The 13,974-nt window shown below is 42.1% G+C and overlaps 1 long non-coding RNA gene across 1 annotated transcript in view; it reads right to left on the reverse strand.

Annotated features, from left to right (window-relative positions):
• The window catches only part of LOC114210472 (uncharacterized), an 87,245-nt gene that overhangs the window by 5,073 nt on the left and 68,198 nt on the right, over positions 1–13,974 (reverse strand). The window lies entirely within an intron of this gene.

Here is a 13,974-nt window from a genome sequence, read left to right on the forward strand (position 1 = left end):
CTTGGTCTCTATGAAGTCATCAGTTTAATCCAATCATTATTTATTGAAAGCTTACTCAGTGATCAGCAATATGTTATCAGGGGGATACAGAAGGACCACAAGATATGGCCTTATGTTACTGTATTATTAAGATATAGGGCCATGAATTAATGAGGTTAATTTTTAAACAAATACACCAAAGACTATATATATATATATCCATGTGAGCAGTACCTCACCTTAGGAAGCACATAGGCCAGCAATAGTGTCATTGCTCAAAATATTTTCAGAATTCATATTTGGGAAATTCTTCTCAATAGATGAGCCAAGTTACATTGGATTCCTATAATAGCCACTGGGTCTTTTTGCTTTGAGAATGGAATTTCTCTTTCGAGGCAAGCCAAAGTCATCCAGAACCAGGTCTGGTAAAAACAGGTGGATGATCAGCTTAGATTCCTGGTGACATTCTGTCAGTCCAGGGTGGTCTTCCCCCAGACCTCTTTTTCCATAATAGAATAATCTTTGTGTGTTTAGGCCAGTGGTTCTCAAAACTTTGACGTACATCAGAATCACATGGAGGGCTTGTTAGGACATAGATGGCTGGATCCAATTTCTGATTCTTCACGCATGAGTGAGGCCTAAGAATTTGCATTTCTAATAAGCTCTCAAGTGATGCTGATGTTATTGGTCTAGAAACCACACTTTGAGAACCATTGCTTTAAGACAGTTATTTTAGACATAGCTGCACTTAATCTTACCTGATATAAATCATCCTTGCTCTCAGAGAACTTGGTTACTACCTCTCATACTTAGTTCTGGACACTTTATGGCCTTGCACTTTCCAGGTACGCAACTGGTCACATGCCCGTGGTCCCTACCAAGAATATACCCAGCGCCACAGAGGATGGAGCTAACATCTGTGATAGAAGGGGCTCAGAGGCGATTCTGTGATTAGAATCTGAGCCATGCCCAGCACCCAGGCAAGTCACAGGTTAGGGTTAAAACATCCCTGGAAGGGATGCTAATTTCATCGTGTCTAACTATCCCACCACTCTTCTTATTTGAGAGCTGAGAAAACCAGGTTACCCAATAAGTTCACCCAAATGAACCCAGTTCAAGGTCACCCAGTAAGTTACAGGAGAGTTATATAGGATCCATGAGAAAGTATCAAAGTCACCTTCTGTCTACAGAGAACAGGATTGTGTGCTCACGCAATCAGTACCGAACGCAACATGAGGTAGGTCTAATATGGTGCGTGCATCCCCCCCCAAGAACAAACAGTGCAAATCAGACTGCATATTTCTACCCCTTCCATCGTATAATAACTTTGATGGGAAACACCACTATTTATCCCCCTGTGGTGAAATTTTCCTCATACTTAAGGACATAACCATTGGCTCCATCTCCAATGATAAACCCCCATTTCTAGGAGATGACAGGGGAGGCGAAGTGAAGGTCAGCTAGAATGCACATCCTCCCACTTCTTTGGTGTAAACATTCACTATTCGTAGTGAAACAGTCAAGAAACCACAAAGAGTTGACTTGGCTGACCCCCAATAAGGTTCTGAGCTTCAGCACAGTGTCAACATCTGGTCTCAAGCTCTTTTCAATCTGGTACCAATTGATGGGATGGCACTAATGCTTTCGAAGCCACATGTGAGGAAGAGGCTGCTGGGGAGGGGGAGCGGGAGTCTTCACAGTGGCAAGAAAGGCTGGAAAGTTCAGGGAGGACAGAACCTGGGGAAGCCTGATTTCTCTTTTATTGTCTGCCCACTCTGGAGCTGGCTGTTTAGGATGATGGATCAGGCCGGCAAACCACATCCATATGGCCCCGATACCCCATTCCATTTGTTCAGCCTCACAGTACCCGCCCCTATCTCTGCCCCTAAAACAATACATGGCCCCTATAGAAGAACTTCTAACATCCCCTCCCTTTTTTCACCACCATGAGTTTTGTCCCTTTCTGTCCCCACAAACCTGCTGGAACCTCAAATTCTCTAGAAAACCATCTCTGACTCACCTACCTATCTGCCACCCCTCCAGGAAACTTTTAGGCGTAATTCCTTACAGTGGGTTGAGTGCCTTCTCTATCATGAGCATTTTACCTTCTGTTTTTAGTGATCAAAAGCAGGTGCTTTATTTCCTTGGCGAGCTTTTGCTCATGTTGTTGTCATCACTTCCCCAGTTCTTCTGGCTTCTCCCCTTCCCCATGGGGCACTAACTGTTTAAGGTACCAGGAACAGACAGGTCAGTACTCCTGAACTGCCTCCCACACATTAGGGCTGAGCTGCTCTCAAAATGCTGCTAACAGTTTGGGAAAGCTTGAAAAGCTAGGTCTGGGAAAGGTCTGGAGTGGCATCCTCAAGAACCCACAAGGGCAGGTGTGCATGGTTGCTATGGTTACCAGGCCCTGGCGGTCTAGCCACCTCCTCCTAACGAGACAATCCTCTGTGAAGCACAAAGATGCTCGCTCAGGTGCTCAAATCCAATTCAGCCCAAGAGCGGGCAGAGCAGTGATGGTCATATCAGCCAGCTTGTCACAATGTCACAGCATAGTTAGAGGTCACCAGGGCTATGAGAACACACGGGGAAAGCCACCTTATGAATACTTGTAAGATCAGAATGAAATTCAACAGTGAAGTCAAAGCCAAACGTTCCCTGCACTCTCTGGGTTTCGTTCTGTTTTGCTTTGTTTCTGTTTTCTCTTGAACCAGGACTAACATCGCATCAGTCCATGTGGTTCTTGTGTGAGTGGTGGCCAAGCCCTTGGATGCAAACAAGCCTGGGGCAGTAGGGAAATAAGTGAGCTAGGACTCCAATCAGGACAGTCTCCTCTTTCTACCTGAGCATCAAACTATAGTTTTCCAGGCTCCAGATGGTGATCATGATTGCTAAAAAGCAAGCATTATCCCTGTTAATGAGGACAATAAAACTGAACAATTCATGAGCACCAGCAACGTATGGAGCACCCAACAAAACACAGATTTACCCCACATTATCAGGAAATGAAGTTTTCCACATCAGTGAATTTTCTGGAAAATTAGGGCTTACCTCTTTAGCTTCCATATTTTTTTCTGAAGATATTAACCATTTGGGATGGAAATAGGTGTCAGAGATGTAGGGCCCTTTCCTATCTTGCTAAACAGTTTGTCAAATACCACATACACCATTTTTTTTTTTCTGGATGTTTCATTATGAACATGCAATGATGCCCAGGGGGAGAGAGGTGTCTCCATTTGTAATGGATTTGGGTCTTTACTGGGACAGCCCACTTCACCTTGGCTTAAAATCAGCTATATGAGGGCTTGCTGCCCTTGACAATAAGCACCTTAGGTGAGAACCAGGGCTTTCTATCCTTAATGGGGTATCCCCTACAGCCTTGCCACTCAAAAGGGGGTCCGCAGAATAGCAAATCAGTACCTGGGAGGTGATTAGAAATGCAGACTCTGGCCCCATCCCTGACCTGCTGAATGAATTAGATTCTGAATTTGAACAAGATCTTCAGATGATTCACATACACATTAAAAGTAGAGAACGATTAACCTCCAGCTGTGCTTGCCAGCTTGTCCCCGTCCAGTTACACCACCATCACCTGAGGATGCCTGATAGCATCACAGAACACGGGGCCCTTTGCAGACCCCAGAACCAGAACTTCCGGAGAGAGAAACCCAGGAATCTATTTTTATCATACTCTAGGGGTCATTCTGACCTGCACCAATACTGAACATCCCGCTCTAGACTTTGCTCTCCAGAGGTATTCAAATCGTTCTCTATGTTAACGCCAATTCTTCATTTCAACTTTTACTAACAAACCAAACCCACACACTTTTGCAAAGCACGGGGACTTTTGACTAAACCTCCTGACGAAGGCATTTCTGCAGCTCCTCCACCATTTCTTGAGGCTCCGAGAACTTGACTTTGCTTTGGGGGTGGGGAGGGGGGCCGCTTCTCCATCCCTGCCCAGAGCTGCACACAGCTGCGGGGCTTCCCAGGATCACGGACTTGGGGCTTCTGCAAACGCGCCCATGGGGACAGAACTCAAACGACCGTCGCCTCCTCAGAGCCCTCGGGCTTCTCCTGCTGCTCCCCGCGTCTGGGGCCCGCGGGGGAACACGGCCACCTGCGGCCGGAACCGGCAGTGGACACCCGACCTTGCACTCCAGACCACAACCCAGATAACCCGCCCCCCTGCACGAAACCGCCCCCCCCGGGCCACACACGTGGTCTTTATTAGTCTTCATTAAACTGAATGGAATTCTTGTCTTGGTGTTTCCTGGGTATCCTGTCTCCTCCGGTACTAGCAAGCTGACGGGTGTTAGTCCTTTTTGTCTAAGCAGATACAACCCCGTTTCTAATTTTCTGACACAGCGGTTAAGATCTCCGGCTTTACTAAATGAAAGAAGCCAGACACAGAAGGCCACATATTGTATGATTGCATTGACATGAAATGTCCCAAAAAAGACAAATCCCTATAGAGACAGAAGGTAAATTCGTGGTTGCCAGGGTCTGGGGGGAGTGGGGAATGGGTAGTGACTGCTAGCAGGTACCAAATTTCTTTTGGGGGTGGGGGAGGAAAATAAAATATGGAATTAGTGGTGATGATTGCATAATCTTGCAATTATAATAAAAAACCACTGTACACTTTAAAAGATGGAGATGTGAACTCTACCTCAATTTTTTTGTTTGTTTTTAAAGATTTTATTTGACAGAAAGAGAGAGCACAAGCAGGGAGAGTAGCAGGCAGAGGGAAAGGAGAAGCAGGCTCCCCGCCAAGCAAGGAGCCAGATGCGGGGCTTGATCCCAGGACCCCAGATTGTGACTTGAGCTGAAGACAGACACTTAACCAACTGAGCCACCCAGGCGCCCCTCTATCTCAATTTTTAAAAAGATCTTGGGCTTTAGAATCAGACCAGCTGGGTTCAAATCTGGCCTCTGCCACATCCCAGCTGTGTTACCTTGGACAAGCCAATTAACCTCTTTTGAGACCCAGCTGCATAGTCTATAAAGAGGATGATAAAAGTATTTATATCATAGGTTTGTCATGAGATTTAAATAAGATAATCTTTGTACTATGCCTGGTACATTATAAGTGCCAGTAAATATTCATGGCTAACTTTGAATTCAACAGTTCTCAAATTTCAAAATGCATAAGAATCACCTGGGGAGCTTGGTAAAATGAACGCCCCTTAGACTTTCAGATTTATAAGCTTGGAGTTGGCTTCAGAATCAGCATTTTTAATAAGCTTACCATTCTGATACAGATGATCTGGAAATGATACCATAATAAATACTGTCCTACATGCTTGTAAAATGGAAAAATTGATAAGCAACTGTTTTAAGAATTTTGTGTTAGCTTCCCACGTAGGATGTAGAAAACTGGAAAGAACATCACTCCTACCCTTACAGACAAAAAAAGTTGGACAATCTGCAAATTCACAACTTTTTTTGAACCTATCAGAGAGCTGGGACTGAAGGACAACCAGCTAACCCCAAATCCAAGGAAACTACAGGCACCTCCAGAGAGAGATAAATATTAGCACTTGATTATCTGGGGCCAATTGCCACCAGACCCAGATAAAAATAATTCAGCTAAAAATTTCAACAAATTGCTAAAGGCTGAGCTTAGGCCCGAAAGAAGCTATAGAACCCCTGGGGACATAGACAAAGGCAATTTAACACCCTCCTGCAGGTTTTTCTCCACAGACCTCATTAAGTATACATAAAAAAGGTGGGGAAGAGGACATGAGTCTTCAGGTAGCATCCTATGTGCTGTAGGCCCCGGGAAAAAAGCAGCAGCCCCTGTCGGAAATGCATGAAATTCCACCTGGATCCTTATCCCCTATCAAATTTAGCCTTGAAATGTTGGCAGAATGGCAACAACCCTGTCACTCTTAGGGCACTGGTGAAAAAGGTAATGCAGCTGGGGAAAAGGAGCTGGGAGTGGGGGGACAAACTCTATAGCCTTGCAAAGGAGCAGGAATATGTTCTGGACCCAGCCCTATAGCTAAAGGTAAACCACTATGAAAGTACCACTCCCAAGATCCAGAGACACAAGACCTGCCTACAACTGAGCCTTAATCAGAACATCAGAGAATGCTTCCCCACCACCAGGCCAACAAGCATCTAGTAACAACTGATAGTACTCTACTGCCGAAAGAGGTGCAAAACCATGGTGAGAGACCCCCATGGAAGCACAGTGCAAAGGGAAGATCTACACCCAAGGGTAGAGCAGACATTGGGGGGAAAATACCTTCTAGCAAACCAGCCACCACTCTAAACCCAAGAGGAATTTAAAAACTGTTCTACTGAAAGTAACCATAGCAACAAGATCCAAACTGGTTCAACTTCTAAGTAGGCAAATTCAGTCCCCCACACTAAATGCTAAGAATCAGAAAGACATGCCCACTTCCAGGTGTAACAACTATTTAACTCAGTCTCTGATACCTTATACAAGATGTCTGGCTTTCATCAAAAAATTACACGGTATGTGAGGAAATAAGAACAATAAAAACACTGTCAAGAGGCAAAGCAATCAACAGAACCAGACTCAGAGATGACACAGATGTCAGAACTATCAAACAGGGTATTTTATTTATTTATTTTTTTAAAGATCTTATTTATTTGAGAGAGAGTGAACACACAGATGGAGAGGGAGAGGGTGAAGCAGACTCCCCGCTGAGCAGAGAGTCCCACTGGGACTTGATCGCAGGACCCTAAGATCATGACCTGAGCCGAAGGCAGACGTTCAACTGACTGAGTTACCCAGGTGCCCCTCAAACAGGGAATTTTAAATAAATATGATTACTATGTTAAAAAGGCTCTAGTGGAAAAGATTGGAATCATACATGATGAGATGGGTAACTTCCATCAAAAGAGGGAAACTGTAAAAAAGAATCAAATGGAAATGCTGGAAATGAAAACCTTAGTCACAGAAATAAAGAATGCTTTGAATGGGCACATCAGCAGACTTGCAATTGCCAGGGAAAGAATAGTAAATTTAAAGATAGATCAATAGAAATTACCCAAACTGAAACCCAAAGAAGAAACAGTTTTAAAAAAAATAGGGCACCCAAGAACTGTGGAACAATATTGAACAGGCTAACAGGCATGTATTTGGAATTCCAGAAAGAGAAAACAAGGCAGAAGAATATTTCAAGAAATAACATATTTAAATTTAACCTCATTTATTCCATTTTCAGTGCTCTTCATTTCTTTGTGTAGATCCAAGAGTCTGTCTGATACCATTTTCATTTACCTGAAGAACTTCCTTTAACATTTCTTGTACTCCTAGGTCTGCTGGAAGCAAATTCTTTCAGTTTTTGTTAGTCTGATAAGATTTTTATTTCTCTCTCATTTTCAAAAGATGTTTTTGCTGGGTATGGAATTCTGGGTTGACATTTTTTTTCTTTCAGCAATTTAAGAATGCTACTCAAAAAAAGAAAAAGAATGCTACTCTATTGTCTTCTGGTCTATATAGTTTCTGGCAAGAAGTCCACTGTAGCTGTTATCTAAATGCATTGTGTCTTTTTTATTAGCTGCCTCCAAGAATATCTCTTGGCTTTTAACAGTTTGAATGATATGTGTAGATGCATGTGTGTGTTTTCGTATTTATCCTGTTTGGTGTTCTCTGAGCTTCTTGGATCTGTGGTTTGGTATCTTAATTTTGGACCTATCTCTGGTTGTTGGGAGGGTGTAATTTTTAAGCTGAGACCTGACAATGAGTGGGTCTTAGCCAGAAAAAGATTGAGAAGTGAGTTTCAGAAAAGAAGATTCAAACAGATGGAAGAAATATCATGATTCATGGCCTACAGATGAGAGATCCTCACATTTAAAGCAAATAAAAAAGACCATTATAGTTAAGTAAAGAAGGATGAATGGGAAGGTGCAGTAGATCAGGCTGGACAGACAGGGGATACATTTTGGAAGACTGTGTAACACACATTAACCACTTATTCTTAGGGTAGACATTGAAGGCTTTTAAGCAGAGGAGTGACATAATCAGATATAAATTCTTAAATTCCTAATTCATAATGGTCATCCTGCCTACTGAGCAGAGAGTATATTTGTACATAATGTCTTAGAGCCAAGGATCCACACATTTCCTCGGATAAAGTCTCAAGCTATGGGCTCCTCTTTTCTATGTTCCTTTGCCGTACCTTCTATCACCTGCTATATACTTCCTAGTCTTCCTGCAAAATTTGGTCCATTCATTTGAGTCTTGCTAAGTGTATATCAATATCCTCTTTTCTCCATACAGTTAAATTGTATTTACCAGTCTTCTTCATTATTAGATGTGGCCTGAGTGCTGGCCATTATGAGCAAAAAAATAAACTTTTCACTAAACCACTAAGACTTAGGGACAATTAGTTACAGCATTTAGCCTACTCTGACAAATACACAAAGCAACCAACTAATTACAAATAAACTATTTTTAGATGACTAGTAAATTCCTTAGATTGATATATTATTTTGTTAAAATATTTTATTTTATATAGAATGATAAGGATAAGTAAAAGTTTGTGTATTCTCCAACTCACACAACACTGAGGGCCACATACTTTACCAATCTACCTCTAGGAAGTCTCTGAAAAAACTCCTGGGATTCATGTTCTTAATTAATATGCTGTGGAACAATAGAAAGTGCCTTGATTTTATAACAGGAGAACCAATATACCCATTCCTCTGGTCCACGTGACCTCAGAGAAACTATTGACCTCTTTGGTGTCCATGCTTTAATCTGTAAAAGCAGGAATAATACCAGTCTTCAAGGGTAAAGGGTTACACAGTAAGGATTAAGTGAGGTAATATCTCTGTAGTAGATTGCTATAATTTCACCCATATCTACAGCCTTTACCAAGTAGCTTTGCAACTGCTCTAACAAAAGGAATGGAGTACATTTCCCCACAACTTGGCACTGAGTTTATCCCTGTAGCTTCCTCTGGCGGGTCTATGAGTGTATGAGGACTTGCATGTTCCTGTTTGCTCTTTTGTGCCTCTTCTACCACTTGAGGACATGTCTGGGTTAGCTTGTTGAAAGATAGGAGACATGGATCAGGGCTGAGTCACCCAAGTCACCTCAGCTTGAGGCCATCCTAAATCAACTAACAGCCAGCCCATGTCCAGCTATGTGAGGAAGCCTAGCCAAGATCCACAGAGCCACCTAACAAATTCCGGACACGTGAGCAATAAACACTTATTGTTGTATGGCAATGAGATTGCATGGGTCTTTGTTACATGTTACACTGTGGCCACAAATAACCAATAGAGTCTGTGAGATTAAATCCCCACAAACGGTAAAGCACTACACAAATGTAAAGTATTAAAGCTCAGGAAAATTATATATATTATATAATTATGTTTATATAATTATATATTTATATACCTTATATGTTTATTTGTATATTATATATAAATATTATATATATTTATATAACACACATTATATATAAATATAATTATATATGTTATATAATCATGTTTATATAATTATATATTTATAAACCTTATATGTTTATTTGTATATTATATATAAATATATATATTTATATAACATATATTACATATAATTATATATATAAAAATTTCATGAGCTTTAATGGTTATAATATATAATAGAGATTTTGTATATAAATTAAATATAATATAATATATATGAATTATATATAATTAAGTTGTATATAATTTATGTGTGTGTGTATATATATATATCCAAGGACTCTGTTGGTCTATGACATATTAGAGTCTATGAAAAAAATCTCCTTAACTCCTTATTCAGAGAGTCATGGCATCAAAGTTTGAGTTGGGCAGAACCTTGGAGATGGTCTAACCTACCCTTCTATGTATGTATGGAGCCTCTTCTTTTCCCAGCCACAATGATTCTCTTTTTTGTGTACCAATAGACTTGTCTCCTCTAGCTCCTCTATGCTGGAACGTCCTTACATCCTTCCCTCTCTCTAGAGGGACATCTGTCACTTATGCTCTGGTCGTGCTAGGATTTACAATTTTTCCAGATGCCTTCAACATGCAGCCACTTTACAAACTAAAAGTTGCTAATGCCGTATCATTCATCACATTTGCCTGCATACTGCATCAATCTTAAAGACCCAGCTTAATGCATACAAGGACACCCTCTGAATATGGAAGGGCTGATCTTCAAAAGCTCATAAAATAAGTATCCTCCTGGATTTCCAAAGGAATGGAAAACCACAAGAATAAATTGGAAGAGAAATCAAGCAAGCTGTTTTTTATTTTCTAAAGGCAGGAAGAAATTATTTAGCCTGATTCGGGGTTCTTTCAGGCACCTCACACATAATTATCATTGAACAAATGCTTATTATTCTTCTTAGCAATGAGGTAACCTGAGATGGACCTTTTCTTCCCTAAAAGGAATCAGGAGTACTTCCAAGTCCCATTTCTGCATCCTAAATGGTATCTTCACCTTAGCAGCTGAAGGATCTTTTTTTCTCTAACCTAGAAGAAGGCAGGAGGCAGAGTACCTGTCTAGAAAAATGACAAATCAGACATGACATACATACAGACCTATTACTTCTGTCATATTTCTCCTCTTAACTTTTCTCAGCAATTAAGGTTTCCATGAGCCTCCCACTCCTTTTCAAATCCTGCTCGTGAGGCAGTTGTAATTAAATTCCCTTGATTTCCCAATGCTGCTTCTTTGTAAAATAACTTTATCTTAGAAAAGTTCTCTTTTTACATTTCCCCACACACCCTTTCCTGACTTGGACTCTGATGGTGAACAAAATCTCTTCATTCCACTCTTCCATGTCTAAATTTAGGTCAAGCACTGCATCCTGCAGGAAATTCTCCCTGATCACCTACCCAAGCCTCATTTTGATGCCCTCTCTCTGGACTCCTATAACCCTCTTTATATACCCCTATCATATTTACCACGTGGTCTTATAGTCATTGGTGTCCTTATTGTCTCCCACACTCGGCCTGCACACAGAGGACAGGGTCATGCCTCGATTGCCTTTCATCCGTGGAGCCAGACTTGCCAGTAGAATTCGGAAGGAGGAATACTGACCAGTTGCTTACATACCCTCACAGCAACTATTTTCTTCCCCTTGATGGTATGCTCAATGTGCTGAAGCTCAATCAAAGACTGCTTTTGTTGCTGCCTTGTTAGCATCACAAAGACAATTTACCTGGAGATGAGCATCATGGAATCTTCTGAAATCATCAAATTATCAAATAGCTTTTGGGTACCTGGTCTGGGGCCAGATTTATACAAAGCACTATGGTGGGGGGCGAGGGGGGCTGATAAGGAAATATAAAACTAGGTCTCAGACAATAAGAAATATACTATCTAGTTGGAAATTTATTTTTTTTTGAGGGGGGGATGGGAGGGGCAGAAGAAAAGGGAGAGAGAGAATCTTAAGCAGGCTCCATGTCCAGCCCGGAGCCTGACATGGGGCTCGATCTCACCACCCTCAGGTCATGACCTGAGCTGAAATCAAGAGTTGAACAATTGAGGTTCCTGGGTGGCTCAGTTGGTTAGGTGTCTGAATCTTGATTTCAGTTCAAGTCATGATCTCGGGGTCCTGGGGTCGAGCCCCATGTCGGGCTCTGTGCTCAGCAGGGAGTCTGCATGAGGACTCTCTCTCCCCCTCTCCCTCCGTCCCTCCCCCAACTCGTGTGATCACAAGCTCTCTTTCTCTCTCTCTCTCTCAAAGAAATGAATACATCTTAAAAAAAAAAAGAGTCGGACACTTAACCAACTGAGCCACCCAGGCACCCCTATCTAGTTGGAGATTTAAATATATGCATATAAAACACTAACTTTCCATCAGAGTCTATGAGTGCAAATAAATTACATACACAGTAACAGCGTAACAGCAAGGGGAGAAATTCAGAGAGGGGGAAAGTGCAGGGAAAGGAGGGTTTTGAGACAGCTTTCCAAAAGAAGCTAGATTTGGGTGTTGGAGGAGAGCGGGATCTCAGGAGAGGCGAGAGGAGAGGGTGCAGCCTTTGCAAGGAACAGCATACACAAAGGTATGGAGGCAGGATCTGTGCAGTCCATTCAGATTTGGGGAATAAATGAGTAGACATGCCCGGCTAGGATGAAGTCCCTGTGATGAGGAATAATGGGAAATTAGGTTCCAAAGCCAGACCAAATTATCTTGATTTGCCCCCCAATAAAACGAACCGCCTAAGACACCTACTTTGAAAAGGCCCCAACAAATCCATGTCCTGCACAGGAAATGTGCACTTAGTGGGGAATGTGCAGTGTTACCATAACTCAGACACCACCAATTACTCTTCAAGAACACCATGTTAACTCTTGGTTAACAAAAGGATATTTCTCTAGTCTGTGCCCTCCCTAACTCAACCAGCCAGTACGTATACCACACCCACCGCGTCCCGCTCTCTGTACTAAACTCCCTAAATCAAAAATGAAGGAGACAGAATTCCTAACTTTGAAGAACGTATTTTTCGTCTTCTTTTCCTTCTTTCACACTTCCCTCTCTTCTACCATTTCCTAGGGACAGTATTCTTTTAAGGGTTCCATCAGACTCCAGACCTCCTGTAGACTTCCCTCATTAAACACATTTTAAACATGCTTGTAGATTTAAAAAGAGAGGAAAGAAGAAAACAATAATTTGGAGGTGAAAGGGTTAAATTTTGAGAGCCTTCTGTATAATGTTAGATCTTTAGCTATTCTCTCCTCAGTGGCTAAGAGTTGGCTCTATCTGCTAGCAAACATCTTTTGCATCTCTCTCTGATGAGAAATAAGACATCTCTCTTCTTGTCTAAAGGAAGAGTTGAAATTGTGGCCACGCCAAGACAGCACAGTCCAACTCACCCTTCTTAGCCTGACTCCGACCAGCCCCCGAGCCAGCTCCAAAACAGCACAGCATGCCTGGAAAAACCTCCCTCTTCCCATGCCAGGCCATGTGTCTCCCATCATTCCTGAAATCCCACCCACTCTGTGGTCCTTTAGGACTTCAGAGACGAATAATTAAATGCTTCCCCTCATCAGATCCTGTCTGCTCATGAAAGGCTTTGGCCACTTTCCCTGACAGATCACCACCCCCACCCCAATACAGACTCTGAATTCTCCTTTGCTCCTCACCGGTAAACATATGCACCCTTGAACTGTACTTACTATGAATAGCCTACATTTGAATTCCTCCGTGGCATCCTAAACCTCTAAAACCCCTCTGTGGGCCCAATACCCTTGGGTTTGTTGGGATCTCAGGGGCCAGCCCTGTTGGGGTTGTTCTCATTAGTGGACTGGGACAAGACTACACCAAACAAGGAATCACACCTGATTTTCTCACATAATTACAACTGCAAAGACCAACATTTCTAGAGCATTTATAAAATGCTGTCATATCCAGGGCACCTGGGTGGCTCAGTTGTTAAGCATCTGCCTTCAGCTCATGTCATGGTCCCAGGGTCCTGGGATCGAGCCCCGCATCAGGCTCCCTGCTGGGCGGGAAGCCTGCTTCTCCCTCTCCCACTTCCCCTGCTTGTGTTCCCTCTCTCTCTGTGTCTCTCTCTGTCAAATAAATGAATAAAATCTTTTCTTAAAAAATGCTTTCATATCCATGACCTGTTTTTTCTTCAACCTAACCCCATGAAGTAGGACTTCCTTGATCCTCTCTGAATAAGGAAATGGACACTAAAGCAGGTGAAGTAACTTGCCTGTGGTCAAGCAATAAGTGTTGCTAGGAAATCCACTTAAGAAGAGCTCTATCTAGATCCTTCACCTGACACCATAAGACAAAATGGATTTCGGAGAGATTAAAGACTTAAAAAATAAAACTGTTAACAAAAGGAGAAAATGTAGTTGAAGATTTGCCTGATCTCTGGACAAAGAAAGATTTTTCAGGCATAAAAACTCTGGAAGAAGTCAAAAAAGGAAAAAATTATTCCATCCATCTACATAAAAATGTAGATATTTCATATGTCCCAAAGCCAAATAAAAAGGCAACAGCCATCTGAGGAGAGATTGCCTGAAAAATAATCCAGCTG

Source organism: Eumetopias jubatus, unplaced genomic scaffold (assembly GCF_037043125.1).
Source record: "Eumetopias jubatus isolate StellerSeaLion01/CBP00866 unplaced genomic scaffold, mEumJub1_p1.0 scaffold_12, whole genome shotgun sequence".
NCBI lineage: Eukaryota > Metazoa > Chordata > Mammalia > Carnivora > Otariidae > Eumetopias > Eumetopias jubatus.